This window comes from Lissotriton helveticus, chromosome 3_1 (genome assembly GCF_964261635.1).
Source record: "Lissotriton helveticus chromosome 3_1, aLisHel1.1, whole genome shotgun sequence".
In the NCBI taxonomy this organism is placed as follows: domain Eukaryota; kingdom Metazoa; phylum Chordata; class Amphibia; order Caudata; family Salamandridae; genus Lissotriton; species Lissotriton helveticus.
The window spans coordinates 105,903,431-105,916,767 of NC_136061.1; the positions used below are offsets into that span (position 1 = coordinate 105,903,431).

Consider the following 13,337-nt stretch of genomic DNA (forward strand, 5'->3'; position numbering starts at 1 on the left):
TCGCTTTTGACTCAGCCTCCTGTCTTATATGAAAAACAAAGAAAGTCCACCCGTACTTCAAAAGTAACTATCCTTCCAGTAGTCTTATTGTATTTTAAGGAAAACGATGTTTTCTTAAAATAACCCTCACCCACCTAAAGGTCCCTTGGTGGCATGCTACATCATCGGGTTCTTCCCGCCCCGCTGGTCATAGCACGCCTGGTCGCCCATGTAAGCCCGGGAAGAACCGGATGATGAAGCATGCCACCAAGGAACTTTTTGGTGGGTGAGGGCATATTTGTGACCATCACCATTGTAGATGTCCTAATTGTATTTCAAAAGCGCTTGGAGATGGAGGCCGAAACATGTTGAGCTCTATGTTTGACACTTTTGGGATGCAAGAGGCATTTCTGGCGAAAGGGGCAAACATTCCAACTTTCTGAACCTTTGCACTTAAATATACTTTTTACCTATGGGAACATGAGGGGTAGAAGGTGTATTTACAGGCATCTCCTAGTGTGATGATTATTAGTGTCTGACAGTTCCCAGTGTCAGCCTACTTGCCCGAAGCCGCATTGGAAACCAGGGGAACGACCATCTAAGCAGATCATGTACTTCTTAAGGCCTTGTCAGCAGGCATGAGACGATAGCAAAAACGTCGTGCAACTGATAAGGTTACATTTCTTACAGAAACCATTCCAAAAGTGTATAATTAATTAATCAATTAATTGTGGGTTTCTAAAGCGCTAGAATCGACTCCCGAAGGAGTATCTCTGCGCTGTAGACCGCTGGGCAACCCGTCCTGGCTATCCCTGTGAGATGGTCCCTACTGGGTATCTCCAAGGTGGAACCAGGCATCCCCGGCGTATGTGGGGGGCCGTTGTGGAGATGAGGCAAGCTAATGCCCAGAGTTGCCGAGTGTGATCCCTGGAATGAGTAGGCACCAAGGCGAGAATTATCGAGTCCGCTGACCCTGGTCCACGACCCTGCCGCGTCGGGGATAGAACCCTGGTCCCGGGCCGTCCTCTGCTTACGGGTCTGCTGCCTCTAACCAGTGAGCCACACCACTTCACTTATAACAGTTCTAAACGCTTTTATTGTGACGTCTTGACATCAAACACTCAGCACCAACATGTTTTTTGCACTAGAAGCATCATCTACTCACAAGTGTCCACTTTCTACCTTGAAGGCTTTGAAAGACAGCGGTGTGACAACATGCTGTTGCTATGACTGTGAGCTTCTGCACACCCACGACTGAAACACCTCCATAGGTTGGTACAGGATGCACCCATTAGGCAAGAGTTGGATGAATAATCAGAGCGGTTCACCCACTCGGCAAGCGCTGTCTGAATGATTGGATAAGCAAGTGCAAGGTTCACGGATGAGGCGATCGCTTTGATAGAGCTGCCTCTTTCTCTTTTCACCCACTGCAGAGTGAACGAAGCAACTCACAGTCAATCCTTCACTTCCTTTGACAGAAGACATTAGCTGACCTTCTACCATCCACTGCATTAGGACTATTGTAATTAGTCGTGCATAGTTTGCCTCAGTGCATCGGATGTATGACGTTACAACGCATACTTTTACAATGCATACCTTTACAACGCATTTTTACAACGCAACATGCTTTACAACGCATTCCATTTCAACGCATGCCTTTACAACGAATTTTAAAAAACTACCTTTACAACGCATTCCATTACAATGCATACTACCTTAACAACGCAGACCATTACAACGCATACCATTACAATGCATGTATGGTAAGTATTGGATAGTGTAGGGGTAAAATTGACTATTCTAACTCCAGGGGGGTGCAACAATAGGGTAAGTGTTGGATTTTGTAGGGGTAAAAATTACTATTCTAACTCCAGGGGGTGCAACAGTAGGGTAAGTGTTGGATAGTGTAAGGGTACTATGCGTTGTAATGGTATGTGTTGTAATGGTATGCGTTGTAATGACTGCGTTGTAATGACATGAGTTGTAAGTGTATGCGTTGTAATGGCACGCGTTGTAAGGGATGTTGCGTTGTAATGACAGCGTTGTAATGGTAGTGCGTTGTAAAAGTTGCGTTGTGAAGGTTGTTTACCCAGTGCATCGTCAAATGAGCAGTTCTTGCTGTTTTGACCTCATCCTCGGAGTTGTGCAGTGTAATCTCATCAGCAGGTACCTATTACTTGACGTGACGCCTCAGTCCCTTCCAAGCACTAGCTCGAGTTCTCTGAAGAGAGAGCTGGCTTCACTAAGCCTCCTTGACCCCTGTTGATGCGGCTGTAGAGTCCAGGCCCTAGTGACATGGTGAATTGTGTGGTGCGTCTATATATTCTGTATACAATTATCACAGTTGTAATACATTTCCCATGGTGAGCACACACCACTTAACTAGCAGCTCAAAAATAAATACAGATATATTACAGTCTAAATGTGGAGTTACAGTCCGAAAATGCAGTAGCATTATACACAATGAAGCAGTAGTAAATGCAGTGTAATAGTAAAACCAGGGCCAGAGATCAGGCCCACTGTATGCTCTTTGTGATCGCTAAACAGATGCAAACATCAGCACAATTCTAGCACCATGATTGAGCAATTATGGAAATATTGAGAACCTTAAGCAATGTTGGTAAACATAGTATGAATTCAGTCACTAGCTCATCATGATTTAATCTCTGAAAATATAGGCAGACCGTCACATCACAAAAAAAGGTACTTTGTTGTGAGTTGGTAACAGTTACTGTTTGCAGTCAGAGTGTTACCTTGTAATATGAAAGTATATGAGGCGGTGTCCTTGAGTAAGAAATGTGGTTTACTGAACCCAGGAGGCAGCCTGACACTTAGATTTAGGGTTAATGTCAATCAGCTAAAATGGGGATATGTTGTGTTGTCTCAGCTCTGTTAGTGCTGTATTGTAGTCAGCATAGCTTTGAAGCGCTCTCAGGCGCCTCATTGAGCGGAAACAACCGTCATGATGGTTTTGCGAAGACCATCCTATCAGTGTTGTGTGCATTTGAGAAGCAGCCATATGTGTCCGTGGTATCCATATCCATACAAAAGTCTATAGAAATATTGAATCAGGTGGGCAAATATTGATAAAAAACCTTGAACAAAACACAGTTAGGTGCACTGATGGCTAAAGCCTTGGTTGACACGTCAACTTGTCTCAAACGCGATACAAGTGATAGTTATATCTGCCCTTGTATGCAATGGGTTACAGTTAAGGTCGTCCACTCTACCTTGAGACCCACCACCACCACTCCGCAGCGTGGACCGGTTTTAGACTAACTGAAGATCAGCCAGCCAGCCTTCTTCTTCAGTTTGGTCGTAACTGTTTCTAGTGGTAACGGCCTGTCCTTTAAACAATTTCAATGAGGGGTGAGACTGAACACCCAACCTATGCAGGGACCTGTTTCTTCTCTCATAGTCAGTTCTCCAACAGTATTAATTAGGATGATTGCATTATTTTTTATTCTCAGTTGTAGCTATTTACATTAACGGCAACAGGAGTGAAGGAAGTGTGATGATACATAATACAATTGTCTCATGCATTATATGATAAGTGATTCTCTAAGTTTATAAACACACATACACCAGATTAGCATACTAAATTTTCCTGGTTTGCAAGTCTCCCCCTTGCCCTGATCTACATGCCACCAACCCCATCATCATATGATTGCCTGGTTTGCAAGTCTTCCCCCCTTACCCTGGTCTACATGCCATCAAACCCATTATCATATGATTGCCTGGTTTGCAAGTCTTCCCCCTTACCCTGGTCTACATGCCACCAAACCTATCATCATACGTTTTTGTTGTTGCCTCTGCCTACCCATCACCCATTTCTTCCTCCTGCTTCTCCCAGCACAGCGAGGCTTCCAGCAGTGGTCTTAGTAACGCTTTAAAGGGTGTTCACCATGAATCCTTTTGAAAGATTCCCCACATTTTAGGCCAATCAGAGCTATTCCCTTGATCAGGATGAAGAGACACATAGTCATGCTGGAAGGTATCTGCAGGGGTGCTGCATCAGTCCCTGTGATGCACTAAAGAATTCCTAGACGCGGCTCTTTAAAGAGCTCAAACTCTGAAGACCACTGCAACTTTCCATGTATTTGGAACTAGCCTCTTACTGGTCACTGCCTCGAGTCCAGTACTTGGAGGTGAACAAGCCATGACTCTTCTCACCACTAGCGTTTTGATTCAGACCCTAAGTAGAATTCATGTGATGAGGCGCAAGTGACATTAGTCACAAATATTCATTGGTTGGATTTTCCGACATCCCTTATTGGGACCCTCTACTATATGTGATGATTGCTTCTCACCCTGCAATTATACACCTAAGTGTTAACAGTGGTATCTTTTCCTAAAGTTCATCAAGATCAGCTCCCAATTAGTGTTTCCCCGCACAGCATCCTTCAGTGGCTATTCATCTATTTGGGTCAGTGGCAGGCGGTCATCTTCCATCCTCTCAGAATATTAATGCAGGCTCCTTTAATTCTTTCATTAACCTTCTTTGATTCATCACCATGGTGATAGCCATACAGCTCTAAGGAGTGTAGGAGTGCATGGATGAAGCTGAACTGCCCTGTGGTCGCTGTCTATAGCTCTTAACCTTCATCCCTCTGCTGCAGCATCATCAGATGTGTTCATGAGCCTGACCCTGAGATTTATCTTATACAAGACACAATATTGTCTCCTTGGGTCATCTTTTCTTCAAGCCTCCTACATTGCTCACAGAGCACATTATACACATGGAGGAAGCTATGGGGTGATCATTCCGACTAAACATATCCTTCTTCCGCAGTAAAACCTACAACTGGTTCCTCCTTATGTTAGACACAAATAGTACATTATTTAATCTAAGGCAAACTTTGATAGTTACTGTCTAGTTTTTTTGCTTTTTAAAATTTTATTTGTGTGCAAATTACCTCTACCCCGTGCCATCTTCTCAGTTATCTCACATCTTTCGTTTCTGTCCAATAGCAAACAATATGGTGTTGATCTCTGTACGTCATCAAGAAAGACGCGTAAGACACAAGTGTTCTTTGTGTCTGAGGTGTACCAGTTTCCATAGCACACCTCTGCTATTATTTCTTAATCAATCAAACATTCATTCTCCATCTCTGTTATCGTCTGTTCCCCGAGATGTAACCAGCTGCACAGCAAGTACTTACATCCAGTCTCCCAGGAGGCATAACTAGAGTATTTCCTCTCTTTGCTACGATTGAATTTAGGGACGTGCAAAGTTTTTATAACATGTGAGAAGCCTCAGATTGATCCAGACTGTTAGCCTACTTGTAATTCGCTAAATTTCCTGCTTTATCAGTGTATACTCCCAGGAATAAACAATTGTTCCACTTGGTTGCTTCGAGCAGCTATTGCTTCACATGTTGTGATGTGATCTACACACGTGCCTTTCCCTGTAAATGCATAAAACCAGTAAACCTTTACATTTTGTGTCTTGTTGGAATATTTTGCATTTGTTTCTCACACTGGAGCACTGCATCGCCTGCACTTGTGTTGTTAACTATATTATTATTTGCATATATCATTTTCTGAAAAATTATACAAAAAATAACCACAAAAACCATTGCCAGTAATTTTTTGAATAATCTTTTGATACATTTTCTGTGCTTTTTTTTGTATGAAAGACTACCAAGGTCTGTTGGCACCACTTGGTGTAAATACTCCCAGGCATAGCCCCCCCCCAACCCCACGCAGACTGCCAATAGTTCCCTCTCGAGTGCAAGTTGGTGTTAAAATTGTATCTGCTTGCAACTCATCTTTGAAGCTATTTTCACTAAGACTTCAAATTTGGATGGGGGTTTCCAATCATTTTTTCCCCCGGAATAAAAGTTCAAACAAAAGGGTAAGTCCCTGTTTTAGAGTAAGACCCCAAATGCTTAACACCTTTTGAACTAGTAGTAATCAAAGTATGTGTGAGAACTATGGTAAGTTTGCAAGAGAAACATTTTGCAACTTTTCTTTCCAATGATTCTCTTTAGGACAGCCAGAAACGTTGTTTTGTTACCATTCAATATATAAAATGGCCCTTCCGCATTTTAATACACAAGCATTGTAGTGTATGGCAACCCAACCCTTCCTTTCTCAATCTTCCCACTGTTTGGGGACCCTGCCCTGGAGCCAGTAGACTCGAGCGTCGGTATTTATCCCTTTCTTTCTCTTTGTGATGGGACTGTTCGGAATGTCAATATAATCTTAAATCCAAGGTCTCCTTTGACATCAAATGAGTCCTCTACAGAAGTCCCAAATTTAGGGCTATGTTAGGGAATACATTTCAATCCTTTTGATCTTTTCCCATGATGCTTCTTAACATTGGAATTTACATAATATAGTCAGCACCCTTCCATTGATCATTAGCATCCAATGCTCCCCCTTCTCTTCCTCTTCCTCCCAGGCGTTTCCCATCCTGGACCACTTATTTAGAACCTCAACCCATTCATGCTTTAGACTGCTCCAGCCATTTTCAGCTGGGTGTAACAGGAGCATCTGTGGCATTTTGGTGACTTTTAGGTCCAGTGCTCTAAACTGTCCCTGAGGACTCCCTAGAAATGTGCACACTGGAAGCACCTGCACTCTTTCTGCTGGTTGCCCCCTACACTGTCTCATCCTCCGCGTGCTCTCCCTATTGCAGCCTACTCCGTCTGTCAGTCTTGACATCTGTAGCATCTCCTTCCAGGACGCTTGTGCTATGTTTTATGTTTTTTATGGTCAGAGACTGCAACCATCCTGTACACAAACAGCTAGATTCATCAAAGTCCCGTTTTGCGAGTCTGTAATAGCGAGTCATGAGGAATCGCTATTAAGGACTTGCAAAACGGGATTCATGTAGGAATTGCAAAAAATATTGCGATTCCTACATCTTCCTTATTTGCAATTAGCAAATTGCTAATCGCAAATAAGGAATAACTCCCCATTCATCCCTATGGGCCTATTCGCAAATAAGGATGCGATTTCAAGGGTGCCAGGGGTGTCCAAAGGCCCATAGGAATGAATGGGGAGTTATTCCTTATTTGCGATTAGCAATTTGCTAATCGCAAATAAGGATGCGATTTCAAGGGTGCCAGGGGTGTCCAAAGGACACCCTATAGCACCCCTGAAAAGCAAATGTAGCCAGATGTTGCGCACACACATGTCCAAAGGACATGTGTGTGTGTAACATACCACTCAGAAAAATGCACTAAAGTGCATTTTTCTGAGTTTTCGCTATTTACCACAAAGTCTGACTTCGTGGTAAATAGCGGCCAGGAATAACGAATTCGCTAATAGAAAATGGTTAATGAATTGCATTTAAGGAATCTCAAATAGAGATTCCTTAAATGCAATTCCTCGCAAATATGCGATTTCGCAATTAGCGATTTTTGCATTTGGGGTGATGAATCCCAAATGCAAAAATTGCGCTCGCAAAGGGCTTGAGAATCTGGCCCTTTGTGAGCCGTTTTCGGCTTGATGAATCTAGCTGAAAGTGTCATAAGATGGAAAAGGATCATGCTCCTGGTGTGTGTTGAGTGCATTCACAAGCAGTGCCACACATGCACACCATGCCCACGTGCAAATTTATCAAAAGCATGTGCTCTCGCATGCTTTCACAGGTGAACAGACTTTTAGGAAATAGCTCACAAAATGAACAGAGGTCATAGGTTAGCTTGCTATTCCTTCACAGCCCTTGGGGGTGGGAGGGGTTGACGAAATCCATGGAGGTGTGTGCAGTCTCAGACTTCACCTACCGTTGGTGCTGGGCGTACATGATCAAATGCAGCCGGCACAGCCCTGACTGAGCTGTTTATGGCCACATATATGCCTAGCATTGGTCCCAACATGTTGGAGGCGGGGAGTGGCAGTGCTTACTTTGAGCTGGTGGTTTCTGGTACTCTGCACCAAACCTTAATTGTCAACCCTGCGTTTGTGACAGTCTGCCACAAGGTGGCGCCGTCTGGATAATTTATAGATGACAACAACAACTGTTAATTATTTATTCAATATACATAAACAAATGACTATCACCTGCGGCCCCAACCATTCTTATAGCTCTGGGTGCCAGTATTAGTCAGTATTGTCATTGTGTGATGGTTAGTGGTTGGGTTGTTACTTTCATTGGCAGCAATGCAGGGGCAAAGGGTGGTCAAGCTGCAGTGGCCTCCTGACAAGAGCCCTGGCACTTATTGTTTTACAAATTAAGCGCCTAGGAAAAGCTCTCAAAGGCCCATACCCCTTTCCAAGTGTTCCTCCTCATGGACATGAAAAATACCCCTACCCACTGAACAGAGAATATTCTTGACCCGCCCTTCTACTTCCTCCTTGGTCTGTTTGCGCGGGTACATCCTTAGGTAACATGTGCCCACTTTGCTCTCACTGCAGGTAGTGGAGCGGGGGGTTACCTGACCCAGTGACGTAACAAAAGCCCCCTCAGCCCCTGCAGTGCAGGGTGGGGCAAGCTCCAGGGCCCCCCCTCAGCAAAAGCGTTTGGCGATGGGCCATGTGCTTTGCAGGGGGGCCCCTTCATGTTTCGTTATGCCACTGACCTGGCCAGGTGAGCATTTGGTCTTGTAACCAAATCAACCATTCGGTTCATTTCCTGCACCTGTAATTAACAGGACAAGCAACAGCCCTGGGGGGAGAGGAAACATCAGGACCTAATGTGGATGCGAATATCCTTTTCATCCCAAGCACACATCATCCACTATAAATAAAACAGAAGGGATGGTGAGCTTTAGAGCTGTATGGATGGCTTCTAGCTAGCATGTGTTCATTAAACATTATATACAATTCTCATCTAATATTTAATGACGGCATAATTCACATGGATGTTTTCCTACAGCGCCTTGCGATGGTAATTGGGGATGCGGTGGGAGCTAGAGGTTGGTCTCCGTCCATGGGTTCTTTGTGGACGGGATAGCAATTCGATAACCAGCTCGTTTAAGCTGGTGACTCACATCCCAGCGCTGGAGCTGAAAACCTGACACAGAGTTTGCACCGCACAAAGAAAGGCGATTACCCTTTGAACAGGCTGGATGTGGGGAGGCATTTATAACATTTAGAAAGGGAGCCGCGGAACCTGTCACAAGCCTGCAATTTAATAACATGATCAAAACCGGGCTATTTTAGATTTCACATCAGAGGAATATTTGAAAAACAGATAAATAACAGTTCTGTATATTTCCAAAGGCCTTTACTGAGCCAATTTATTGCAAGGTTTTCGTTTAATACAGCGGCGGCTCCTTAGATATGGCGAAGGAATGTCGTCCGCCAAAAACATCAGGAAAGGAAAAATAAAACAACGCTCATTTTATTTCTCCTTTCATGTCATCTTGGGGCGTGGCCTGGGGTGTGAGAACACTGAGAGGAGTGGAGTTTTCAGAACGGTTTGACCGGCCGTCTCAGGATGGCCAAACCATGATGCGCAATTTATTTATTTATTTATTTATTTATGCTTGTATAGCGCTAGACTCGACTCCCGAAGGAGTATCTCTGCGCTAACTACGCCTAGCAGGCAAAAGAGACAGTGCTTCCAAGATCTTGAGAGAGGAGAGACGCTGGATTAGAACAGAAAGGTCTTCAGCAATTTCCTGAAGGCTAAATGATTAGTGCATAGCCTGAGGGTAGATGGAAGTTTATTCCAGAGACTGGGACCCAGGAATGAGAGAGCTCTACCGCCCAGTCTTGCCCTTCTGATGGACGGAACCTGTAAAAGACCTTGAGTGCTGGAGCGGAGGGTGCGTACAGGATTGTAAGGGACAAACTTCTCAGTCAGGTACAGGGGACCTGAACCATGGATGCTCTTATGAATAATGCAACAGGTTTTAAATTTTACCCGTTGTCGGATCGGTAGCCAATGAAGCTTTTCCAGGAGAGGGCGGGAGGGAGTTCTGGGCGGGGCATTAAGAACTAGCCTTGCAGTGGTGTTCTGAACCACCTGGTATCTACTTAGTAAGTTGTCATTTGCTGATATTAACAGCCCTTTGCAGTAGTCCATGCGGCTAAGCACTAAAGCCTGGACAAGAGTCTTTCTAAAAACGTCTTGCAATAGAGGAAACACACGCCTAAGGAGTCCAATAACAGGAAAACAGGACCCAGCTGTTTGATTGGCATGCTCCTTTAAGGATAGCCCTTGGTCCAACCGAACACCCAGGTTCTTTTCTGTCTGCTTAGGACAGGGGACGGGGCCCAGATCTAAAGGCCACCAGTCCAGCGACCACAACAGTTGAGCCTCCCCAAACAGCATAACCTCAGTTTTCCCTACATTACATTGCAGATAATTCGAGGCCATCCATTGAGACACAGCTCTCATACCTTCAGAGAAAGAATGTTTAACTGCAGCAGTCAGAGTCTGAAAAGGAACAAGGAGCTGAGTGTCGTCAGCGTACGACACAGGAATAAATCCATACGATCTCATTAGATTGGCCAGGGGGGGCACATACACATTAAAAAGCGTGGGGCTTAAACATGAGCCCTGTGGCGCCCCCTTAGTGATCTCCACAGGTGCCGAGCGGAAGGAACCCAAACTGACACTCTGCAATCGGCCAATGAAGCTCTCTCCAACCCCACCTGCATTGCTGGGGTTGTAGAGAGCAGATACAAACTCCCAGTCTGTCCTTGAGCGCTAATTGAGAGCGCTCAGGCCAACCCTGAAGCTACTGTCATGCGAGAGCAGCTTTAGGATTGGCCGTAGGGCACGCTGGGAGCCTGTGTTTGAAGAGGAGGAAGGAGCAGAGGAGCGCGACGCGGCCGGCTGAAGGTAAAGTTAATTAAAAAAATATATATATTTTATTTCCCCCTCCCTTTGTGACCCCTATGCCCCTCGTCGTGACCCCAATGCCCCCCTCACATCTTGCTCCACTGCTCACAGCAAACACTGGCCGTTACCTGTTTTATACCACGTTATTTAATAAAGAAAATGTGTACTGTTACCTAAGGCGCGTACATCTTGCTCTAGTTTGCTGTGTGTGTAATGTTCAGTGTGATAAACAAATACTGTCCCAGCCCATACTAATGAAAGACCTTCACACGGGGGCAACGTTGGAAACTGGATTTAGAGAAACATCGATGAATATACTTAAAAAGCATTTTTACTTATAATTCATGTTCTATCTGCAAAGGACGTTTTCACAAAGAAATCAGCGAGCAGTGTCAATCTTACTTAAAAAAAAAAGCCCATGGAGACTCTTCTACAAGCAGCTTTCTCAGCAAAGTTCCAATCTTTTTCCTTTATATGGCAGAGGCAGCAAGTGCAGGCCAACTCCACATAGCACGCAGCAAAGGTGCAGTACTCCTCCTCACAGCTCTCCAGTTCTTCTCCTTGGTAAAGGTTCCTCTTGAGTCCAGAAATGATAACAAGTTCTGGCGTTTAAGTTCCACTACTTCTACCCCATTTTGTCTTTGTTCTTCTGTTTGCAAGGGTCTATGAGCCAGGTCCAAACCAGTTCGATCCTCACTGGTGCAGTATGATAACAGGGGGTGGAGACAGCATTGTGCAAGGGACACAATCCCTTTTCAGGTGCAAGGAAGGAAAACTCTTCCAACTACTCTAAATGCAGCCTGGGTCTATTCAGCCCAGCTCTGAGTCATCCAGGAAGGCCGAGGCACACCTCAATCCCCCAGTGGCTGTCTACAGTGAATGCACATCCCCAGCCCCTGTTACTCCAAAACCAGACAGTCAATCAACTAACAGGCATAGGCACACAGAATGTCTGAACAAGAACATGCATACTTTCTAAAAGTGGTATTTTCAAACACACAATTTAAAAACCATCTGTAATAAAAAAGATGTGTTATTAAATTCTGAGTTCAGAGAGCCTAAACTTAATTCCTCCATCTTGACCCAATGGTAGGTTATACTTGCAAGATGTTACAATGTAACTCCCATGCTATCCTGTGGGACAGATACCCTTTCAATAGTGAAAAACAAAATTAGCAGTATTTCACTATCAGGACATGTCACACACACCAGTGCATGTCCTACCTTTCACATACACTGCACCCTGCCCATGGTTTACCTTGGGCCTACCTGAGGGGTGTTTTCGATGTAAGAAAATGTAAGGTTAGGGCCTGGCAATTGGGTGCACTTGCCAAGTTGACATGGCAGTAAAAACTGCACGTGGAAACTGTAGTGGCAGGTCTGAGTTATATTTGAAAGGATACTTGTGTGGGTGGCACAATCAGGGCTGCAGGTCCATTAGTAGTATTTGATTTACAAGCCCTGGCCCATTGAGTGCACTTTACTAGGGGCTTATCAGTAAATCAAACATGCCAGTCCCGGACACCAATCATAATAACAATTTACGCAGGGAGCATTTGCACTTTGACACTGGTTAGCGGTGGGAAAGTGCCCAAAGCATCTAAACTAGCTAAAACTAAATCAAGCACAGCATCAATTATTAAAGGAGGTAGAGGTACAAAGTCAGGGGAAACCACGCCAAGGATGCCAAGTCTAACACCCCTCTATAACATGAACTGTACATTGGAATTCTTTATTTGGCGTATTTAACTTCTATATAAATCCATTATACTTGATGCCTAAAGTGCACCCATGGCATGCGAAGTTAAATGTCATATGTGGCTGCAGTGTGGTTTTGCACCACCCACAAAGATGAGAAAATATACATCTGCCAGGAGCACCATTGGTCTTTGGCTGGGTTGGAGAATAAATACTCTTCACTGTCACATGTTAGGTAAAATTGACTTTATAATGTAGAAAAAGCCTATTATTGTTTATATAATCATAGACTATTCGTAAAGTGCACCTTGTGAGCACACAGGGCAGAGTGCTATTATATAGAAATATGGCAATTTTACATATGGGGTGAGTGTGCTCTCACATTGGAATAACAGTTTATAGCTATTTCACTTATTAGGACTGGCTAGACTATTTTCCAACAGGTGTAGGTAAAATTAAAATCTTTGTTTTCCACCAATGCTCAGGAAATTAATTGAAAAAAAATGTAAAGTTGTTCCCTGCTTCTTTTTAAAAATCTGACTAGATGATGAAAGCATATTTTTGATAACCTAAGCAGAAAAAGTTACTTTGTAAACGTACTTTAGTCTGCCTTAGCCAGAAATGGCTTAACACCAATCCTGCTTGTCATCACACCTCCAGAGCTAGAATGTACATTCTTAGCTAGGACACTTAACAATACTAGCTTTGTGGACAATGGCATGCTCTAGGCCCAGGAAAGGCCAATGGACCACTTAGCAGGGATTAGTTATCTGGGAGTGGACAAGAAAAGTTGGCAGAACAAAAGGCAGTTTTAGCACTTACCCCTTTTACTTGGAGATGTGAGGGAGGGCTTCTCCTATTCATTCCCAGGACCCTTCTACACAGCTTGTCCCCAGTCACAGTAGGAAGAAAAACT

At 44.1% G+C, this 13,337-nt stretch overlaps 1 protein-coding gene across 1 annotated transcript in view; it reads left to right on the forward strand.

Annotated features, from left to right (window-relative positions):
- WSCD1 (WSC domain containing 1) overlaps positions 1 to 13,337 on the forward strand; it is a 296,810-nt gene that overhangs the window by 23,516 nt on the left and 259,957 nt on the right. The window lies entirely within an intron of this gene.